The 19,619-nt window shown below is 36.7% G+C and overlaps 1 long non-coding RNA gene across 4 annotated transcripts in view; it reads left to right on the top strand.

Annotated features, from left to right (window-relative positions):
• LOC132015336 (uncharacterized) overlaps positions 1 to 19,619 on the top strand; it is a 123,224-nt gene that overhangs the window by 6,940 nt on the left and 96,665 nt on the right. For all 4 annotated transcript variants that reach the window (XR_009403627.1, XR_009403629.1, XR_009403624.1 and 1 more), the window contains exon 2: positions 1,672 to 1,747. This is a non-coding gene — a long non-coding RNA (uncharacterized LOC132015336). The remainder of the gene's footprint in view (positions 1 to 1,671; positions 1,748 to 19,619) is intronic.

The raw sequence follows: 19,619 nt of genomic DNA, 5'->3' as shown, positions 1-19,619 counted from the left end.
CACAAGTCTCTTCTGTTTAACCTTTAAGATAAGCATAGAATTTCCCTAGCAAAGTCCTCCCTATTATGAGTCACTTTCCTCATTGTGCAATAATCTATCTGAGTTAAATAACTTCTTATCTACATTCAAATCTGTTTTTTATTTGACAGTCCCCAAGGTATTTGTTAGGCAACTCCATCCCACAGTCCAGAAAATGATACACTGGTATGTCAGAAAAATACATACTTCAACATTTTTTTCCCTTTTTTTTCCAAGTTACTGTGTGCCAGGTTCCTAACATAAACCATCTCTAGAGGATTGTCTATAACTTTAAGATGTATATATCTTTATTAGCCTTTTTCTTTTTTAATAGATGAGAACACTGACAGGTTTAGCACCCAGTTAGATGGGTGTACTAACTGTAGCTCAGTCACTACATCACCCTTCCTCCTAACTTCCCCCAGATAATCCCTTCATTGTCTTCCCCCAGTTCTGTTATCAGGAGACATACATTACCACACTTGCGATGGGATTCTTCTAAAATTGTTATAATTTTGGATTTGGAAGGTATACTTTTAATTCTGTTGCAAAAGTTGTAGCATTTTATTTTTCCTTATATGCTCCATGTAAAACTCAGAAGTAGTATGCAGATTAAGCAAATCTATATGTATATTTATGCAAAATAAAATACAAACGTGCCTACCTAGTGTTTTCACAAACATCTGGTAGCTTTAAGATAGAAATGATGGTATTAAGAGCCTGCTCATTTGCTGTGGCTTATCCATGGGTACCATGCCAATTGAGAAACATTAAAGTAATAATTCCAAGTTTGGAGTTGTTGTTGCAATTTTTTCTCCTTCTATAAAATTTTCTTAGGTTAAAAAATTCAGAAAAGTAAATAAATAATATAACGACAAAGATACCAAATGATTATATTAGAATTACCAATATAATTTTTTAGTGGTTCAGACCTTTTAAAACAAAGAAATAAAGCATTATAGGTAAAACAGGTTTGTCTGTCATCAGTTCACCTCCCGTCTATCCGGATACATACTGGTTTTCATGGATTTATTCCTTTTTTTGTTTCTTCAAATTTTAAAATGTGGTTATGTTTACATAAGTAATACATGTCACTTCTTTGTATTCTTTTAAAAATTGCATTTAAATGCTCCTACTGTAACTGGCTCTTTCCACTTACACTGTATTTTGGTAAATGAGACACATTAAAATGTATAAATTTGAGAATTTTGAATGTTGCATGATAGTATATGGTACATATAAACTTAAAAGTAATCATCGGGGTGCCTGGGTGACTCATACAGTTGAGTGTCTGACTCTTGATCTTGCCTCAAGCCACGTTCTCGGAGTGGTGAGATGGAGCCCTACAGTGGACTCCACGTTCAGTGTAGACAGTGTCCGCTTAAGATTCTTTTCCTCTCCCTCTGCCTCTCCTCACCCTTTCTAATGTGCACGTGTTCTTGCACTCTCTCTCTGTCTCTCTCAAAATAAATAAATAAATAGATTAATTAAAAATTAAAATTAAAAAAATTATCCATGAGCATAACAGACATTTCCCTCAGTAGTTTACCATGAAAACCATAGTAGCAATGTAGCAATGGAAATCATTATGCTTATGTTCTGTTACAATTATCTATTATTTATCTACATCTTATCTATGACTTTGCTTTCCAGGCTTTCAGTTGCCTGTGGTCAACCACAGTCCAGAAAGAGATGATCTCCCCTCGGACATACTGTCAGAAGGTCAATTGTAAGTTAATGCCATATCACTAATGCCTACATCATTCACCTCACTTCATCTCATAAGTAGGCATTTTAATCATTTCACATTCTCACAGGAAGGGTGAGTACATTACACTAAAATATTTAGAGAGAAAGAGAAAGAAAAAGACCATATTCACATAGCTTTTATTATATTGTTATAGTTGTTTTATTGTATCCTTTAGTAACTTTCATCTTACTGCACCTAATTTATAGATTATACTTTATCGTAGCTTTGCACATATGGGGAAAAAAAAAAACCAGCATATATAGGGTTTGGTACTATCAGCAGTTTCAAGTATCCACTGGGGCTCTAGGAATATATCCCCTGTGGATAAAGGGGGAACTACTGCATTCTTAAAAAGGAATCTGTTGGGCCACCTGGGTGGCTCAGTGGGTTAAAGCCTCTGCCTTTGGCTCAGGTCATGATCTCAGGGTCCTGGGATTGAGCCCCGCATCGGGTTCTCTGCTCAGCAGGGAGCCTCCTTCCCTTCCTCTCTCTGCCTGTCTCCCTGCCTCCTTTTAATCTCTGTCTGTCAAATAAATAAATAAAATCTTTAAAAATAAAAAAAAGGAATCTGTTAATGAATTTGATTATTAATGGTTTAATTGTGTCCCTCTAAAATTTGTATGTTTAATTCCCCACCCCAAGTATCTCAGAATGTGACCTTATTTGGAGATAAGGTCTGTATAGAGAAATCAAATTAAGATGACATCATTAGGGCAGACCCTAATCTGACTGGTGTCTTTATAAAAAGGGGAAATTTGGACACAGAAACATGCACACATGGAAAGAATCATGCAAAGATGAAGGCAGAGATAGCAATGATGCTTCTATAAGCCAAGGAACATCTGAAAATGCCAGTATATCACCTGAAGCTAGAGAAGAGACATGGAATATATTCTCCCTCATGACTCTCCAGAAGAAACAACCTTGACAATATCTTGCTCTTGTTCTAGCCTTCAGACCTGTGAGTCAATAAATTTCTGTTTTTTAAGCCATTCAAAGTACTTGTGCTTTGTTATGGTAGCCCTAGAAAACTAACAGATTGGGCATTTTTCAACTTTACTAGACACTACCAAATATCCTTTAAATCAATTTTTACTTTTACTAGGGGTGGTCTTTTTTTCAACTTAACTCACCAAAGAAATCACTAAACCTAGAGGCTCTCACCTGGTAGGCATTCCTAAATGAAAAGATTGGTAATGAAGGGGCATTTTTTCTGTCTCTCTTGCTCTTTGAGTATTCATATTCCAAAGAATTAGGAGAGTCCTTGTTTTTATCCCTCATCATGGTCACTGTCTTCCTTTCCTCTGAGCCAGGAGTCTAGTGATATCTCCCTTTCTTGTTCAACACTTACAATAATAATCATGTTTTGTACTGTTAGAGTATTAACACTTTTCTAAACACTTTACATTAATTTAATTTCCAAAGATCTCTACAATGTGGCTCCTCTTGCCTCTATTTTGCAGCTGGGAAATTTGAGGCTCAAGATATACTAATACATGACCAAGGTCATAGAGTAAAAGAAGCAGAATACGAGCCCCATTTTTCTGTACTTCAAAACCAATTATCTTGACTGTTACTCCATGAGTCCTTAGTGCCTAAATATGTATAGTAAGACCCCACAAAGATGTCTATGTCCTAATTCCCAGAACATGGGAACGTTAGGTTACATGACACATGAGAAATTAAGGTGTTAAGTTCACTAATCAACTGACCCTAAAATAGAGAGATTATTCTGTATTATTTTGGTGGGTCCACTTTAATCACAAGGACATGCAGTATTGTTGGCTTTTGAAGATGGAGGCCATGAGGTAAGGAGCGAGGATGTTCTGTAGTTAGCTGGAAAAGGAATGGAAACAGATTCTTCCCTAGAGAATCCAGAAAAGAAAATAGATAGCCCTGCTATCTATGAGGCAATGCATTTTTGTTGGTTAAGCCATCCAGTTTGTTGTACTCTGTAGCCATAGCAAACTAATGCATTCAATTAGTTACCATCCATATATTTGTGAAAACTTTGAAACTGGGTATTATGGTTCAAACACTGAACCATATGTGAAAAATGAACCATATCCACAATGAACCATATTCACTATCATGAATTATGGTTCACACATAATACTGGGTATTATGATTCAAACCATTTTTTACAAAGTTAGGGAAAATGCCTTAATTGTATAGTAATACCTCTTTCTTCTTGGCCTCCTTCTACCTGTTGAAAATAGATACAGTTAGAACAATAAAATAAAATGATTTAAAAGAACATTGATCAGGTCATTTAGAAGGCTCTGAACCAGCAAAAGTGTCACAAGCAAAACACAGCTACTGTATTGCTTCTCTTCTGCTGCCTTAGCAAATCTCCACAAAGTCAGTGGGTTAAGCAACCTCAGTTTAGTATCTCACAGTTCTGTAGTCAGTGGACTTGGCTTGCCTGTCCTGGTCTTACAAAGTCCCTATCTTACAAGGTCTAAATGAAAGTGTAGGCAGGACTTGCCTTCCTTTTTGATGGTTCTGGAGAATGTTTTTCTGGGGTAATTCATGGAGCTGGCAGATTGAGCTCCGTGTAGTTGTAGGAATTAGGCCCCTGTTTCTTTGTTGGTTATCTGCTGGGATGCTTTCTCAAACTTCCTGGGAGGTCTCTTCCTCCGTGTTCAAAGCCAGTGATCATGGCCCAGTCCTTGTCGTGCTTTGAATCTTCTCTCTGTCTCCCCTTTCTGCTGCGTCTCTCTAACTCATCCCTTTTGCTCTCATCTCCTGCTTTTTAAGAACCCATGTGATTACTTCAGGTTCACTTGGATAAACCAGAATAATCTCCCAATTTCAATGTCAGTAACCTTAATAATATCTGAATATGATATGTAACACAGCTCTCAGAGATTAGGGTCTGATGATATTTGGGTGGGGACAGCATCATTATTCCCAGTGCACCATCATAAATGTAGGTCTAAGTTAAGATATACTATAACTACATATTTTACTTAACATGTGTGAATATTGAAATACACTGGAACCTCTGATAGAATTAATGTGTATATCACCTAATGCTCATTTTTATCTAAGTATCACTTGAATTGTTTTTAGTAATTGTATAGGTCTTCAATTGTTAGATTACTTATTTGAAAACGTGATTTTGTCATTTCTATTGAATATTTAATTCTAATCTTAGTGAAGACTGTATCAGTGTTTTAATGTAATTTTGTAGGAAATTACAGTGTTCTTTTTAATAGTATAGTTCAGGACTGAAATTCGCAGAGAAGGCCCATTCTTCTTTGGCTTTAAAAGACTAATGTAGCTTTAAAATAGTAAAAGAAATTATATGAGCTTAGAGATGGGTTCCACAAGACTCCTGAGTCTTAGTGCTGAAATAAACACTGAGAAAGGGCTAATTGCCAACCAAAAGAAAGCAGACTCCTCCAGGGCAGAGAGAACACACTTCCTAGCCAAAAACTGATGGAATCCACAGAGAAAAAAAGTGCCATGGAGAAAATGGTATGCTTTTTTGGGAAATAAACAATTGTTCTGTTTTGTCAGTTTGAATAAATGAATAGTTTGAATCTGTTTAAACATAATGTGGTTCCAGTCGCCCAGACAATAGCATACGGAATATTTAATAATAAGATGATGTAAACAAGGAAAAGTGGTTCTCACTTGGCCATATGGTTTTATTTTCTGTGAAAGTATAATTTTTGCTCAGAGTTATATTATTCCTCTTAGATTTCAAGATACTGTATTCCCTTTGCTAATGTTATTTAACACTTCAACAGAATATTTATAGTTGTAAAGGCATACCAATGATTTTATTAGAACATTCTGATAATAAATATATCAATGGAAGTGAAGAAGATGTCAAGACACTGAAAACCTGTGAGGGTTTATTCAGAAGTTCCATGAACCTGATTAACATAAGTGAGGTGTAGCTAAATGAGTTAGATGATAGTGGCAGATGCCTGAAAGTTGAACAAAGGAAACACACACCCTACTAACTCAATCTCAGAGTCAAAAAGATGCTCTTACTCCCTCCCAACCTCTACAATTGCTCCTAAATGTGTCCAGAAGATAAACTAGTATGTGGAAAAGACTTATTATCAGTGACATAAACAGTGGCTTCATAAGCTTCAATCTAAATTATATTTTGAAATTTTTTATTGGAAAAATTTTTATTCAGATATAATTGGCATATACTATTGTATAAATTTAAGGTATTCAGTGTGCTGATTTTATACATTTCAACCTTCATTCTAGTAGTAATGAAGCCTACCTATAGCTATACTGCTCCTTGATATTTTTCACTTTCAAGTGATACACACTTTTTACTGAGGTAGTAAATATGCTATATTTACGAACTGTCTATGAAAGGACCTACTTTGAAAAAATCATTGACACAAGGGATTAAAAGGAAAAATGACTTGTTTTCAAAAGGTGAATAATTATCAATCCCAGGGTGATGTTAAGTTCTCATTTAATAGATTATGAAAATGTGGGAGACAAACAAAAAGATGGTGGATTAAACTATTTCTGTGACCATAAGCATTTCTATTATACATAACATTTAGGTTTCTTTTGAAAGCTTCCAAAGTTTATACTATTTAAAGCCTACTTTATTTTAATATGGTAAATCTCTATTGTGCTAATATGGAAAAAAATCTACAAGATACATTATTATTTTTTTAAAGTATGCAGAGAATGCTAGTAATTGTGAAGAAAAAAAGTTTATATATTTGGATATAAGCTTTTACCTGTAAGCAAATTTCTGAAAGTTTATATAATAATTTGTATCAGTCAGGGCCCAAACAAGAAACTGATGGTACATTCAAATTAAGGTCATTTGAAGAAGATTTATTTACACAGAAATTAATTACAAAGGTATGGATGAGTATAGAAAACTGAAAGAAAGGGATCAAGCAAGATTCTTGACTATTAGTGGCAGAACAGTTATCACTACCAAGGCTGAGAGATTAGGAAAAAGGAAAGCTATCCAATGCCTGAAAGAGGAACAATCTTATAGGACAGGCTGTCTTTTAAGGCACAGACAACCTAGGTTGGTCTTAGTGGTAGACAGCAAGATGAATAAGGACCTTGAGGTCACTCTCTTTCTCTCTTCTCTAAGAGGGATCCAGCAAAGCCAACCCAACAAAACCAACCCTGAGATCCTGGGTGTACTGGTTATGCAGTTCACATGGGTCACCTTCTCAGGGCAAAAAAGAGAGAGTAGGAGGTAGAAAACAGGTCTGGAGAAAGAAATGGAAGAAATCAATTACACTACTCGGCTGCATTAGGCATCTTAGAGTGTAAATCACTTTGCATCTGCATATATAGTTCTTGCTTATTTATTAAAAATTGTTCATAACAAGAGTTTACCAGTAAAATAGTTAACAACAACAGCATGTGGATAACTTCTTTTAGAAAGATCTTCACAATTTGTCTCATGTAAATGTAGTTATTCCATTATATTAAGTCTGGAATTATACCTAATAGACAAAATATTTAAAAATTTTTAAGGATATATACCATCAAAATAGTTTGGCAATACTTTTATAATTTCTTCAGGAAGAGCAGAGGAATTGACCAAGTTAGGACAAATTGGTTTGCCAATCTTTTTGTATTATGTAGGCATGTAAGTATGGTGGCTCCCTAACTGGTCATCCCCATTTTATAGAAAAGAAAAAGACATCTGACATGCAAAATTGTCAAGCCAGAATCTGAATTCAATCCTGTTGATAACACTAGGATATTAAGAGATTTAAATGAGAGAAAGAAACTGGTTTTCAAATCCCACTTGTCACATAAATCACATCTTTTTTGGCAAGTCATTTCACTTCCTAAACCTGATTTTTTAAAAAGATACTAAAATTAAAATATTTTCTTACAAAGACTGAAGTGAAACTAAGTAGTACAGTATGTGAGAATATAATTTAAATAAATGTAAAATAATTAATGTAATTTTGTTTCATGCACAAAGAGTTTAGGTTTCTGTCTGTCTCCCTCCCTTAAACACACATACACACACACAGACTCACATTCGTGAGTTGTTGACCTTAGAGTTGTTACCTGGTAGATTCTCACTTCCATTCTAACTGGTTCTACTGGTCTTGATCATGATGTAGAACCATGTAATGCTCTGGGAGGCCTGTTGGAGTCATTTGATTTTGTTCATTGGATTGGCTACTAGAGAGATTTTAGCAAATGGCAGCAAAACAGTTCGGAAATTCAACTTTTTTGTTCTTGTGAAATGTTAGAGACATCAATTTATCTTTCTCCTTGTAATTTTTCCTCTCCTTTCTTCTGTCTTGCGGGTAACAGTCTCTGAGCTGCCTTTTCTTCACTGAGGCATTTTTGGCAGGAAGAAAAAGCAGAAGTTGTCTGCATGACACTCTCCTTATTTGGCATTTGTTTCCTAAAACCAAAATCCACTGAAGCAATCAGTCTAGGCTCCCCAGAGGAAAGAGACTGGAAAGCAACATGAACAGAAAGGGAGGGTTTCTTTCAGGCGAAAAACAAAATCTGGAAACTGGAGAAAGCAAAGTGGAGTATCGTTCTATGGCTAGTACAAGCAGTGGGGCTCCTTAATTTGATCTGTAGAAAATTCCCAGGACAGTTTCAAGAAATCTAAGTGGAACAATATCATGATTCCCAGCCTTGGTAAAGATATATGAGTCAGAGATTCAACAGAGCAGAGAGGACTAAAGGAATCCTATGAAATGATTCTGTAGGCTTCTTGGAGACAACAGTGGATTCTGATGATCAGGAACTACAGGCAACTATTAGATTCTTTTTTTTTTTTTTTCCTGCCGCCCATGATGAATTTTCTGTCAAATAGAAAGGAGATACATAGGTCAAATTGGACTGTTTTTTAAAACAATTAGGTTGAAATTAAGGTATTTCTTCCTTGTGGAAAATGAGCCTTATTGCATACATTTGTATCTAATACAGCCTGTGGTTGCAGGACTTTAGGAGTGAGAGAATACAGGTAGTAAAATACCAGTATAGGCCACGAGCTTTATGTCCTGATGACCTCTTCAGAGAAAGAGTTAATGGGAGACTCCAGGCTTTTGAGACATTGACCTGCATGGGTACCAAAACAAGCCCACACTGAATTTTAGACGTGTCACTCAGGTTTAATTATGTTGTTTTGGTTTTAACTGTGTATTTGTTCAAATTCCATAAAGATCTCTCCTGGGGGCCTGGGAAGCACAGTGGGTTAAATGTCTGACTCTTGGTTTCAGGTAATGAGATCAAGCCCCATGTCCTGCTCCATGCTCACAAGAGTTTGCTTGAGAATCTCTCTTTCCCTCTCCCTCTGCGCCTCCAGCTTGTGCTCTCTCTCTTTCTCTCTAAAGTAAATAAATGAATATTTAAGGAAAAAATCTGAAAAGGCACGTTTCCTTAAAAAAAGATCCCTCTTGACACTACTGGTTGATTTTCTTCAAATGTACCTTTATATTGTTCCAATGCATTTTTTCTAATGCAACTTTATTGAGGTACAATTGACATATAATACATTATACACATTTAAAGGTATAACTCGTAAGATTTGACATACAAATGCACCCATGAAGCCACCATGGAAATCAGGATAATGAACATGTCACTCACAAAAGTCTGCTCATTCCCCTTTGCGATGCCTCTCTCTTGTCCTCTCTGCACATTTACCATCCCATGAACACCTCTTTCCCAGGTAACAATTAATCTGCTTTTATTCAAGATAGATTAGTTTGTATTTTTTAGGATTTTACATAAATGTGGCTGTACTACAATATGTACTCTCTTTTGTTGAACTTCTTTCACTCACCATAACGATTTTAAAATGTATCCATTTTGTTGTATGCAGCAACAATTAAACATTTATCAAAAGAAAGAGGCTATGTGCAAGTCTTTACATACACATAGGCTTTCCACACTCTTAGAAACAGAATCGCTATATTTAAGAAATTGTAAAACTTTTGTTCCAAAGGGTTGCAATAGTTTATATTCCTACCAGATATATATTAGAATTCCATATGCTGATACTGAGGTTCAGTCGTTGCATAGAAGCCTCAATTTTAAAGTCAGCAATCTCAAAAGAGAAGAGAAATGCAGTAAGGAAATTATTCATTTGCTGCCCAGTTTTGACTGGGGTCTCAGAGGAAGGAAAAAAAAAAAAAAACAAAAACAAAACAGAAATCACCTGTTTGTCTCCATAGCATCCCCAAATCATGGACAACCTGAAAGGTATACCTGCCATCAGTATAATGGTTTTGCCTTCTGATGCCTCGCATGCTCATTAAGACAATGGAGCTCTGCTTTTTGGGAGAACTTAGCTTGAAAGTAGTTAGTTCTCCTTTCAGTTGAGTCACATTGGGTAGTAAGAGCACGACCATCCTAAAAACTCCTTTTTTCATTTCTACATATGACCCATCCACAAACAAAATTAGACTAGGAGTAGTTTAGGGGTGTCTTGTAGATAAGTCTGAAATGTCACAAAATGGGATGTAATTGCCTCGTTGTCATGGGGCTGGCCTGCCTCAGACAAGGGTGATAATACTGGGATTAAGGACGTTACAACATTTAAGATGTAGGTTAGGTGGCAAAAGCAGAAAGAACCCCAAAGAAGTTAGTCTACTTGCAGAGGAATGTTGAGTTAATTCAGAGTTAAGGTGGCTTTGGACAGAGTGTGTAGTTTGTAAATAAACATCATTTCCTAGGGTCAGATCTGCTGGAGCTTTCACTGACTTAGCAGCTGCAGGCATAGAACCTTAAGAGCTGAAATACACATGAGCAACTGAAGCAACTTGTAGGCTGTAATTAGCAATAAGCCTATGCTTATTACCATGTTCTTGCATGAGCATTCCCAGGGCTAACTTATCCCTTTTGTGCATAAACATCGTGAAAGATTTTGAATAGTTAGGTAAATAGTTAGGTAGAAATAAGGAACACATGGTCTGCAATAACCAGTCAAGCCTGGAAATCTACAAAGCTGTTATTTAGTTGTGGGTCTAGAAAATTTCTGGATTAGTTTAATTCTTTTGAAGATCACTGAGTTCCTTCAGTATTTCAATCATGACCCAGGTAATGAATAGTGTCTAGAGATAATTTCAGTTTTTTCTTGAAGACTTTGTGTCCTTTTTCAGCTAACTGTTGCAGCAAATAAGCAAACTCTTGTATGGGTGCCTCTTTGGTAACTGAGCACAGCAAAAGGTCATCTACATATTGTACAAAAATTGATTTCCCAGGGATCTGGAGGGCAGTTAAATCTCAGTGAAGTACTTGAGGAAAATAAGAAAGGACCTCAATGATCCCTGGAGGCAAAACTGTCCAGGTATATTGTCAATTGTTCCAAGTAAAGGCAAATGAATATTGGCTGTTGGGGTCTACAGGGGTACTAAAACAAGGTTGAACAAAGGTCTACACCAGTAAACCATTTTGAGTTTGACGGAACTTGTGACAGAAGAGTGTTTGAGTTTAGAGCAATCGAAAAATAGGAATGACTATTTTTGTGTTTATCTGTTTAAGAATTTATTTATTTATTTGAGAGAGCGAGAACATGAACAGAGGGAAGGGGAAGAGGGGGAAAGAGAAGCAGACTTCTTGCTGAACAGGGACCCCAATGCAGGGGTCAGTCCCGGGACACGGAGATCATGACCTGAGCTTAACCAACTGAGCCAACCAGATGCTCCAGGAATGACTATTCTGTTAATAGCTCTCAGGTCCTGGACAAAACTCCGTCTCTACCTGTTGAGTTTCCTGACTGGCAAGATCTGAGTGTTGCAGAGTGGGAAAGATTGGTCCCTGGGCAGTGAAGTCCACCATCACAGATATGAAGCCCTGGAAGGCCTCAGGCTTTAGTGGACATGGAGGTGATTTAGAAGGAGGTTTATTTAAATCTATTTGCACCTTTGTTTCCACTTTTCATGTTGGGCTCCCTGTTCAATAGGGACTCTGCTTGAAGAATCTCTCTCTCCCTCTCCTTCTGTCCATACCCCCATTCACATACACATTCTCTCTCTAAAATAAATAAATATTTTTTTAAAAAATTATCCCTGAACTTAATTAGATACCCCCACTATGGAAATTTTCTTTTTATTCCAAAGTGTATGTTGCTTTACAAGGGTGAAATTTAAAGTAGCAAGTGTAGCTCTGGTATCAACTAAAATTGGTCAAATTTTCATTTTCGTTTCCCCTTGGTTGTTTAAGGGCATTATTGGTAATACTTTTCTGGAAGATGAATCCATCTAAGGTGTGAGAACCCCTCAGACTCCTGTCAAGTATCTAGGGACTAGTGTTTTGATGATGGACCCTTGTGGAGGGTGCAGTGCAGGAAGCCCAGGTGTTGTTTTGGGTCTTTGGCCTTGGAGCTTTTATAGCAGGAAAGCTCATTCTTGGGCAGATTTTTGCTTTCAATCTTGCTCCAGGGTTCTTTCAAAATGCTCAGCTAAGTCATGAGTTCCAGCAGACCTGTAGCCTCCTTTTTTTTTTTTTTTTTTTTTCCTTTTTATCAATCCATTGATCTTAAGAGATAATCTATTTACAAAGAAGGCAGCTGGAGCAGGCTGTGTGACCTTATTTATTGTATGGAACCGTGAATGCCATAGAAAAAGGATTTCCAAATGGGATTTAAAGAATGGCATGAATTCCTTTTTGTATGCCTGTTTGCATGTTTGAAAAATAGACCATCAGGGTGGGCAGGGAAAACTCTAAAAATGGCTTGTAAAAGTTCAACTGCTGCTATGTGAGCTTTTTCTGGTCTCTGAGATGTAGAAGACCAAGGATCTTGGAAATCATCCTCCGGGTTTTGCCATCTTGCTTCCTGCAACCATTTGTGGACTCCAGCAACTCCTCCCAACATGTGTACAAGCTGACAAAGATCTGGCAACCCAGGGTCATAGGCCTCATAATAGCTCTAAATTCTTCAAAAAACTTTTTGGGGTTCTGCCTTAGGTTTAGGAAATTCTTTAACTAGGACTCTTAATTCCATTTTTGACCAAGGGATGAAGGATATCTGAAGTTCATCTGTAACCTCAGGTAGTTTTATTTTAAAAAGTAACTGTCTAATAATAGTCTCTTTGGAGTGGAAAGGCAGCTCAGACAAAGAATTAGTAAAACTTGAGCATTCAGGTGAAAAAGAATAGGGGGGCAGGCAGTAGGAGTCACATTAGTCCTATGATCTTTTGTTTTAGGTACCTCTTGTGTATTTAAATTTCCATTAGCCTTTTGTAACGAGCCTTTTAATGAAGCTATTTTGGAATCTTGAAGTCTTTTGGAAGTTTCTGCATACCAATTAAAGTAGGCATTCCATTCTGTTTATTCAACCTGGGAAACCAGGCTCTCAAGTGCATTTCTTAAATGAGTGATCTTATCTAATTGGAATGTTCCCCAAGATGGCCATGATATCTTTAAGTTATTTTTAGTAAAATTTTGTCATTTTTCTAGATAATCTGCAGCTTCTGGGGCTACAGTTCTTAAACATAAAGCAATAGCCATGCCAGAGGTGGTGAGTTAAACTCTTCGGATATAAAACATCAAATTTCTTTTAGCTAGGACTCTGGGCTTCCCAGAGTCAAACTAAAATCTATGATGACCTATCACAGGAATCCTCTTGAGGTGATGAGGGCTCTAACAACCTTTAAATGCTTGACCCTGTCCACTAATATTTGTGGCCTTTTTGATTTTGATTTCTGAACAATTTTTGATTTTGATTTTTGAACAATTAGCCCTTATTTGATATACACTCGAGGCCTTCCACCAGACTCAAGCCAGCCCAAAGCAGAATCAAGTGAATCCCAGATTCAGTCCGATTTTTAAATCATACCCCTGAGGACTCAGCTACAGACCCACTTAGCTTTGGTTCTGTTGCTTGTGCCATATCCGAGAGACCAGGAGGAGTCTTACCCACCAAACATGGGGTGACAGATGCCCAGCTATGGATCCTGAAGTGTTACTCTGTCTTTTTCAGAAGAACAAATAAACTGATTTTTTTTCTTTTAAAATAATTATGGCATAAAGAATTTAATTAATGGATACCATATCAAACATGTACTACATGTATTATTTGTCAGATAATGTGCTATTAAATGTCATGCAAATTAAACTAAGTTCTTTGAGATTTTAGGAAGAAAATGTATGATTTCATCTTTTTCTTCATCATTCCTCTGTTTACTTATGCATAACTCTAGGGTTTATTTGTACAAATAGCACATACATTTGTGCACATGCAACATTCATTGAAAGGAGGGGTGTTCTCCTACAAATTATTGGTTCATTTTTTTTTAAACCTCAAATTAAGAAAATTGAGCTAATACCACTCGTGGTACCTTACCATTGTGGAGACACACTCAAGTCCCTTCTCTTCTTTGGTTTGCTTCTTCCTCTCTCTGAGCTCCTTCCCTGGTCCCTTTGGCCTTCCTTCCTCCCTCTCTTCCTTACTTCCTTGTTTCATTTCCTAGACAGTTTTCTTCCATTTCTCCTGAAAATTCTAATATGTTTATTAGGCATCTTTGTTTGTGTCCTTTTAAAACATGCATTGATTATGCATGCAAGCAATTTCTAAATTTACATAAGTAATATTGTGCTTTGTATCTCCTGGGTTTTTTGTTTTGTTTTGGTTTGGTTTTAGAAGTTCTATTCTAGGGGCGCCTGGGTTGCTCAGTGGGTTAAGCCGCTGCCTTCGGCTCAGGTCATGATCTCGGGGTCCTGGGATCGGGTCCCGCATCGGGCTCTCTGCTCTGGGGCTCTCCATGCTCTCTCCCGCATCGAGTCCCCGCATCGGGGGAGCCTGCTTCCCTTCCTCTCTCTCTCTGCCTGCCTCTCTGTCTACTTGTGATCTCTCTCTGTCAAATAAATAAATAAAAATCTTTAAAAAAAAAATAAAAAAGAAGTTCTATTGTTGTTGTTGTTTTAACTCAAAGCTGTATTTATAAGATCCAGCCATGTTGTGTTATGTGTGTGTGTGTTTATTCCTTGCTTCTACTGCTAGATGATGTGTGTCTACTACATTTCTCCATCTGCTTTTTAGGGGATAGGCACCTCGATTGCCTGTAATTCTTTACCACCACTCAGAACACTGTACTGAACATCCTGATAAATGCCTCCTCTGGACCTGTGTAAGAAATTCTGCATTATGGATTCCCAGGAGCAGAATTGCTAGGACAAAATATATGTGTAATTCAAGTGTGTCCTGGCAGGTTCTTGTCCAGAATAGACCCACAGTCTACAGCGCCACCACCAGCATAAGAGTTGCTGTATCCTAATACCAGCCTTTTAAAGTTTTGCCAGAGAAGTATAAGCTCCTATCTCATATCTCGTTGTTACTTGCATTTTCATGCTTCTGACTTGGATTGACTGTGCATTTCTTCATATACTTACCAGCACCGCAGTATTTTTCTTCTGTATATGACAGTTCATACGTTTTGCTCATTTGATCATTGGAATAGCCGTATCATTCTTCTTCATCATCTTCTTCTTCTTCTTTTTTTTTTAACATATATTGCATTATTTGCTTCAGGGTACAGGTCTGTGAAACAACAGTCTTACACAATTCACAGCACTCACCATAGCTTATACCTTCCCCAATGTCCATCACCCAGCCACCCTATCCCTCCCCACCCCACCCACCAGCAACTTTCAGTTTGTTTCCTGAGATTAAGATTCTATTATAGTTTGTCTCCCTCCCCGGTCCCATCTTGTTTTATTCATGTTGATTTACAGGACCTTCTTGTTTTTTGTGTGTTTTGTTTTGTTTTGATGTTTTGTGTGTGTATACTTTCAAGGGACGTTGTATCCAATCATTGCCAGTTTTGGATATGTATATACAAACCCCTCTTCTAGCCTCCCTCTAATTTTGTCTGTAGTGTTATTCACTGGCAGAAGTTGTTAATTGTGATGTAATGCAATTAATTCTTTTTAAAGAGCTTTTTGATGAGAAGTTTTGCATAAGAATCCCTTCTCCTTGGGGAGGAGATATTTTTCATATTTCCTTCTACTACTTTTATAGTTTTATTTTTCTTATTTAGGTAACTCATCTAATAGGAGCTACCTGGTGTTACATAAAGATACATACAGCTTTAGTTTTCTTCATATTGTGAGCGGACTTTTGCAGTTTTAACAACATGCCCTTGTCCTTAAAATTTGTAGTAACATATTTATGGCATTTTATGTCCACATACATATGGTTCTGTCTCTAAGTCCTTTCATCAATTTTATCTATTTATCTGTTCTGCAACCAAATGGCGCTGTTTTTATTACTAGGGCTTTGTGATATGTCTTAGTTATTTATCGCTGGTATAGAAAATACTATTAATTTTTATAGTTTGGCCTTATATATCTTAGGCTTCCTTATGTATTTTCTATCTTTATCCTTCTCTGAAATCATCTAGGAGTTCTTCAACCTGATATTCCAGCCCACTAATGTTTTCTTTATTGTATCCTTACTGTTATGATCTGCATGTGGTCTGCATTTATTTCAATCAATGTATTTTTATATATAATATTTAAAATTATTTATTTTATTTTCTAGTATTTTCCTTTATTTTCTTTTTAAAAATGATTGTTTATTGCAATAACGCTGATTCAAATCTTCCTGCTGGTCAGTTTCTTTTATGGTGCTTGTCCTGTGCAGATATTGAGGTTTTGACTTGTGGGCTCCACTTGCCTTCCAGTTATCAGATATGGTCTGCTAACATGGGTTGAGCATGGATTCGGTCAGACATTTTTTTTACTTTCTCTTTTCTTTTCTTTCTTTCTTTTTTTTCCTTCTGTGACGATCTCAGCCAATTTAATCATTCCCATTTTTGGCCAGTTCATCAGGAAAAGGAAAGTCTTATGGTCAGGGCTGAAGTAGTGAGGTCCAGGTCCAAGAGGTATTCAATTCACACCTGTTTTCATCAGCTTCAGGCTTCTCCCATGCACAGATGTGAGTAACCTTGCAGACCCTAGCATGGACGGTCCAGGCTCTCGCGTTAGGGTTTTGTTCTGAAGGAGTAAGGTCACCAGGAGCCAAGACAGGAATGGAACCTGAAATGTTGTCTTCAATCGCTCTTGTCTGTAGATGTCTTCTTTTCCAGATTGTAGCCATGCATTGAATACCCTCGTCCAAGACAGCATTTGTCTTCCTGGGATTGTCTTGTATTGTAACTCATATTTTATTGTTATTGTTTGATTGATTAGTTCCTGGAGTCCATGTTTCCCTCCTGTTGTTAATTTCCCCAGAGATGTGTCCTGGGGAGGGAGTCTTAAACTGCTTTGCCTGAAACTTGAGATTTCTCTGTCACCATTTTTCTTATGATGTTTGTGCCAATGAGTCAAGCCAGAAAAAAATAGTTTATTTCATCATATCCTTATAGGCCTTTAATAAGTTAGAATTCACTCTTAATTGATTGTATTGGGTTTACTTTAAAGTCATAAACTGTGCTTTTTATCCCCTTATTTTTAAGAAATGTTTCCCTTTTGGGTGTTCCTTTTTCTATTGGGTGTTCTCTTGTACCCTGATAGACATGAAGAAGGTCTACCTTCAGTAACAATAAAAAAAATAATAATTCTAGTCCGTATTTTGTTCTCAAGAGTTATCTAATTTAGACCTCATAGCAATCTATTAGTTCAGGTGCAATTTTCAACATTTTATTCAAGTGAAGAAAATATTAGAGAAATAACTTTTCCTGAATTCCAGAGCAGGATTCAAAACAAGCTCTGAATTGCCCCAGATTCTGAGCTTATAGCCATTCCTGTCTGATTTTCTGATGCTAAGTAAATGCTGGCAAACTTCTACTGGTACAATGTGAGAGCATTTAAAAACTAAAAAAAAAAAAAAAAAAAAAAAGGATAAAGAAAAGAAAGTTCATTTTCTCTACCTCAATTTGCCACATATCACTGTTAAAACTTTTCTAAGTTCTCTCTCCCCACAGAATGAATCCACTTGGACTTGTTAACTATATCCTATCTCGTGCTACCTGCTAGGCCAACAGCAGAAGCATATGAAAACCCAGGTTTGTCTTACTAGTCCTGATGAAGATGAAGCCTTCATACTAGGACCCAGGACCAATTAATTATATTATTAATGCCGTGGTGTCCCTATACTTGATAGAGTATTGCATGCTGATGGGAACTGCTGTTTTGCCATTAAATGCTGTATACATTATTCATAATGCATGGCAGTGAAACTGAATAATTAATATCTTGATATCAGTGATAATCCGACCTCCCTTCCACATGCCAATACACAGTTTGGAAATTCTTTTTGATGCATGCCCAATGCATATCACACTGTGCAAGAGTTCTGCATCCTGAAAGATATATGCATGTGCTGTAAATCTGAAACACAGCTATTGTGCCTTGTAACTCAGCAATTATTTTTTCCAGGGCACCATAAATAAAAATGAGAAATTTACCTATATACATTTTTGAAAATTGGAGAGTGGATACAGCTCTAGTAAACTATTCATTTTAAAAGAATGGCTATTGAACTTAATGCAACAGCTTCATCGATGTACAGAAATTTACCCTTTTGACAATACAATTTAAAGCTGGCTTGTTTTAGAAACAGACTGGTAAAAATTATAGGGAGAGATTTTTCAAAAAGGAATAGAAACTCCCAGTCCTTACATGACTCTCTGTATCCGAAAATTAGTTTATTTAAAAAAAAAAAAAAAAAAAAAACAGAAAGTGTGTGTGTGTGTGTGGACTTTTTCCATCCCTAAATTTTAACTTAAAAAGATATTATCTGCTGCATTTTTACAGTATCACTTTCTACTATTCATTAATATTTCCATCACCATCGATTAATATTCATTGAACATCTAAAGCATCTATGCCACTCTAGCAAGAGATCTGATCTCTCAGAATACTGACTTTTGATCTAGAGTCAGAAAAGCTACTATTTTATTCGTGAGGTCACGATTAATTATAGGAATGAAACAAATTATATATTTATAAGAAATAGTTGGCATTTCCTGAATTTCAACTGTGAATAAGGCACAATCTAGCATACTTATTATTCTCATATCTAGTTGGGATTACAACTTAAGTTAAAAAGTCAGAAAACACAGAGACATAGAGACGGACTAGAAATGGAAGCCCAAAATAGCACCCTTGTCAAAGTGACTTTAAATTAGGGTGACAGGCAAGAACTATAAAAATAGACATATGGAAATAGCCAAGTTGATTAAAAATGGGTTTCTGAATTAGTGCCATTTGGAGGCTAATGTCAGATTCTGACTCTGTTCTGACATATTAGGAAATGTGTCATATTTCCACCCCAGGCCATTTAGATATCCTTTATCTAATGGTACCCAGTTTTCCCAGGGAGGCCTTTTTATTCCTCCTGAGAGCCCAAAAGCCTACAGCACAAAGACCCAAGTTACCTCTTAATAGAAATTTATACCCAACATGACCAAGACATGATTATTTCAGTGTACGTATAGGAGAGCTCCCTGCTGTTCTTGGCGTTGTGAGAATCATTCTTGCTCACTCTCCCTGAAGTTGTAGAGGGCATTTTTTTTTTTTTTTGGTTTTTTATTTTTCTTTTCCATTAACAAGAGAACATTTCAATTCAGTTGGTGTTCCTTTAGTCTCTGAGGTGGCATTACCACTAACTTTAGCACTTTGAAATGGTTACAGTCAAGTTTTAGATCACAATCCTCATACCATTACTAAGGGTAATGGTTTTCAAACAATACAACTGTAAGAGAAAGCCTGGGGATAGCCTGGGAAAGGAAAGGTGGGAAAGTAGCTCTATTGAAAGGTAAGAATCTCTTGTGACTGAAAAACCTCCTTTATGCATTGACTGAACCCCAAGTGGACCTTTCCTATTGACAAGCTAAAGGTATTTCTGAGAACAGGTAGTCAAGTAACAAAAACTCATTTCCTCCAAATTGAACTGAATTGCTAAAGC

The sequence above is a fragment of the Mustela nigripes genome, chromosome 1 (genome assembly GCF_022355385.1).
Source record: "Mustela nigripes isolate SB6536 chromosome 1, MUSNIG.SB6536, whole genome shotgun sequence".
In the NCBI taxonomy this organism is placed as follows: Eukaryota; Metazoa; Chordata; class Mammalia; order Carnivora; family Mustelidae; genus Mustela; species Mustela nigripes.
This window is presented reverse-complemented; position numbering and strand designations above follow the sequence as displayed.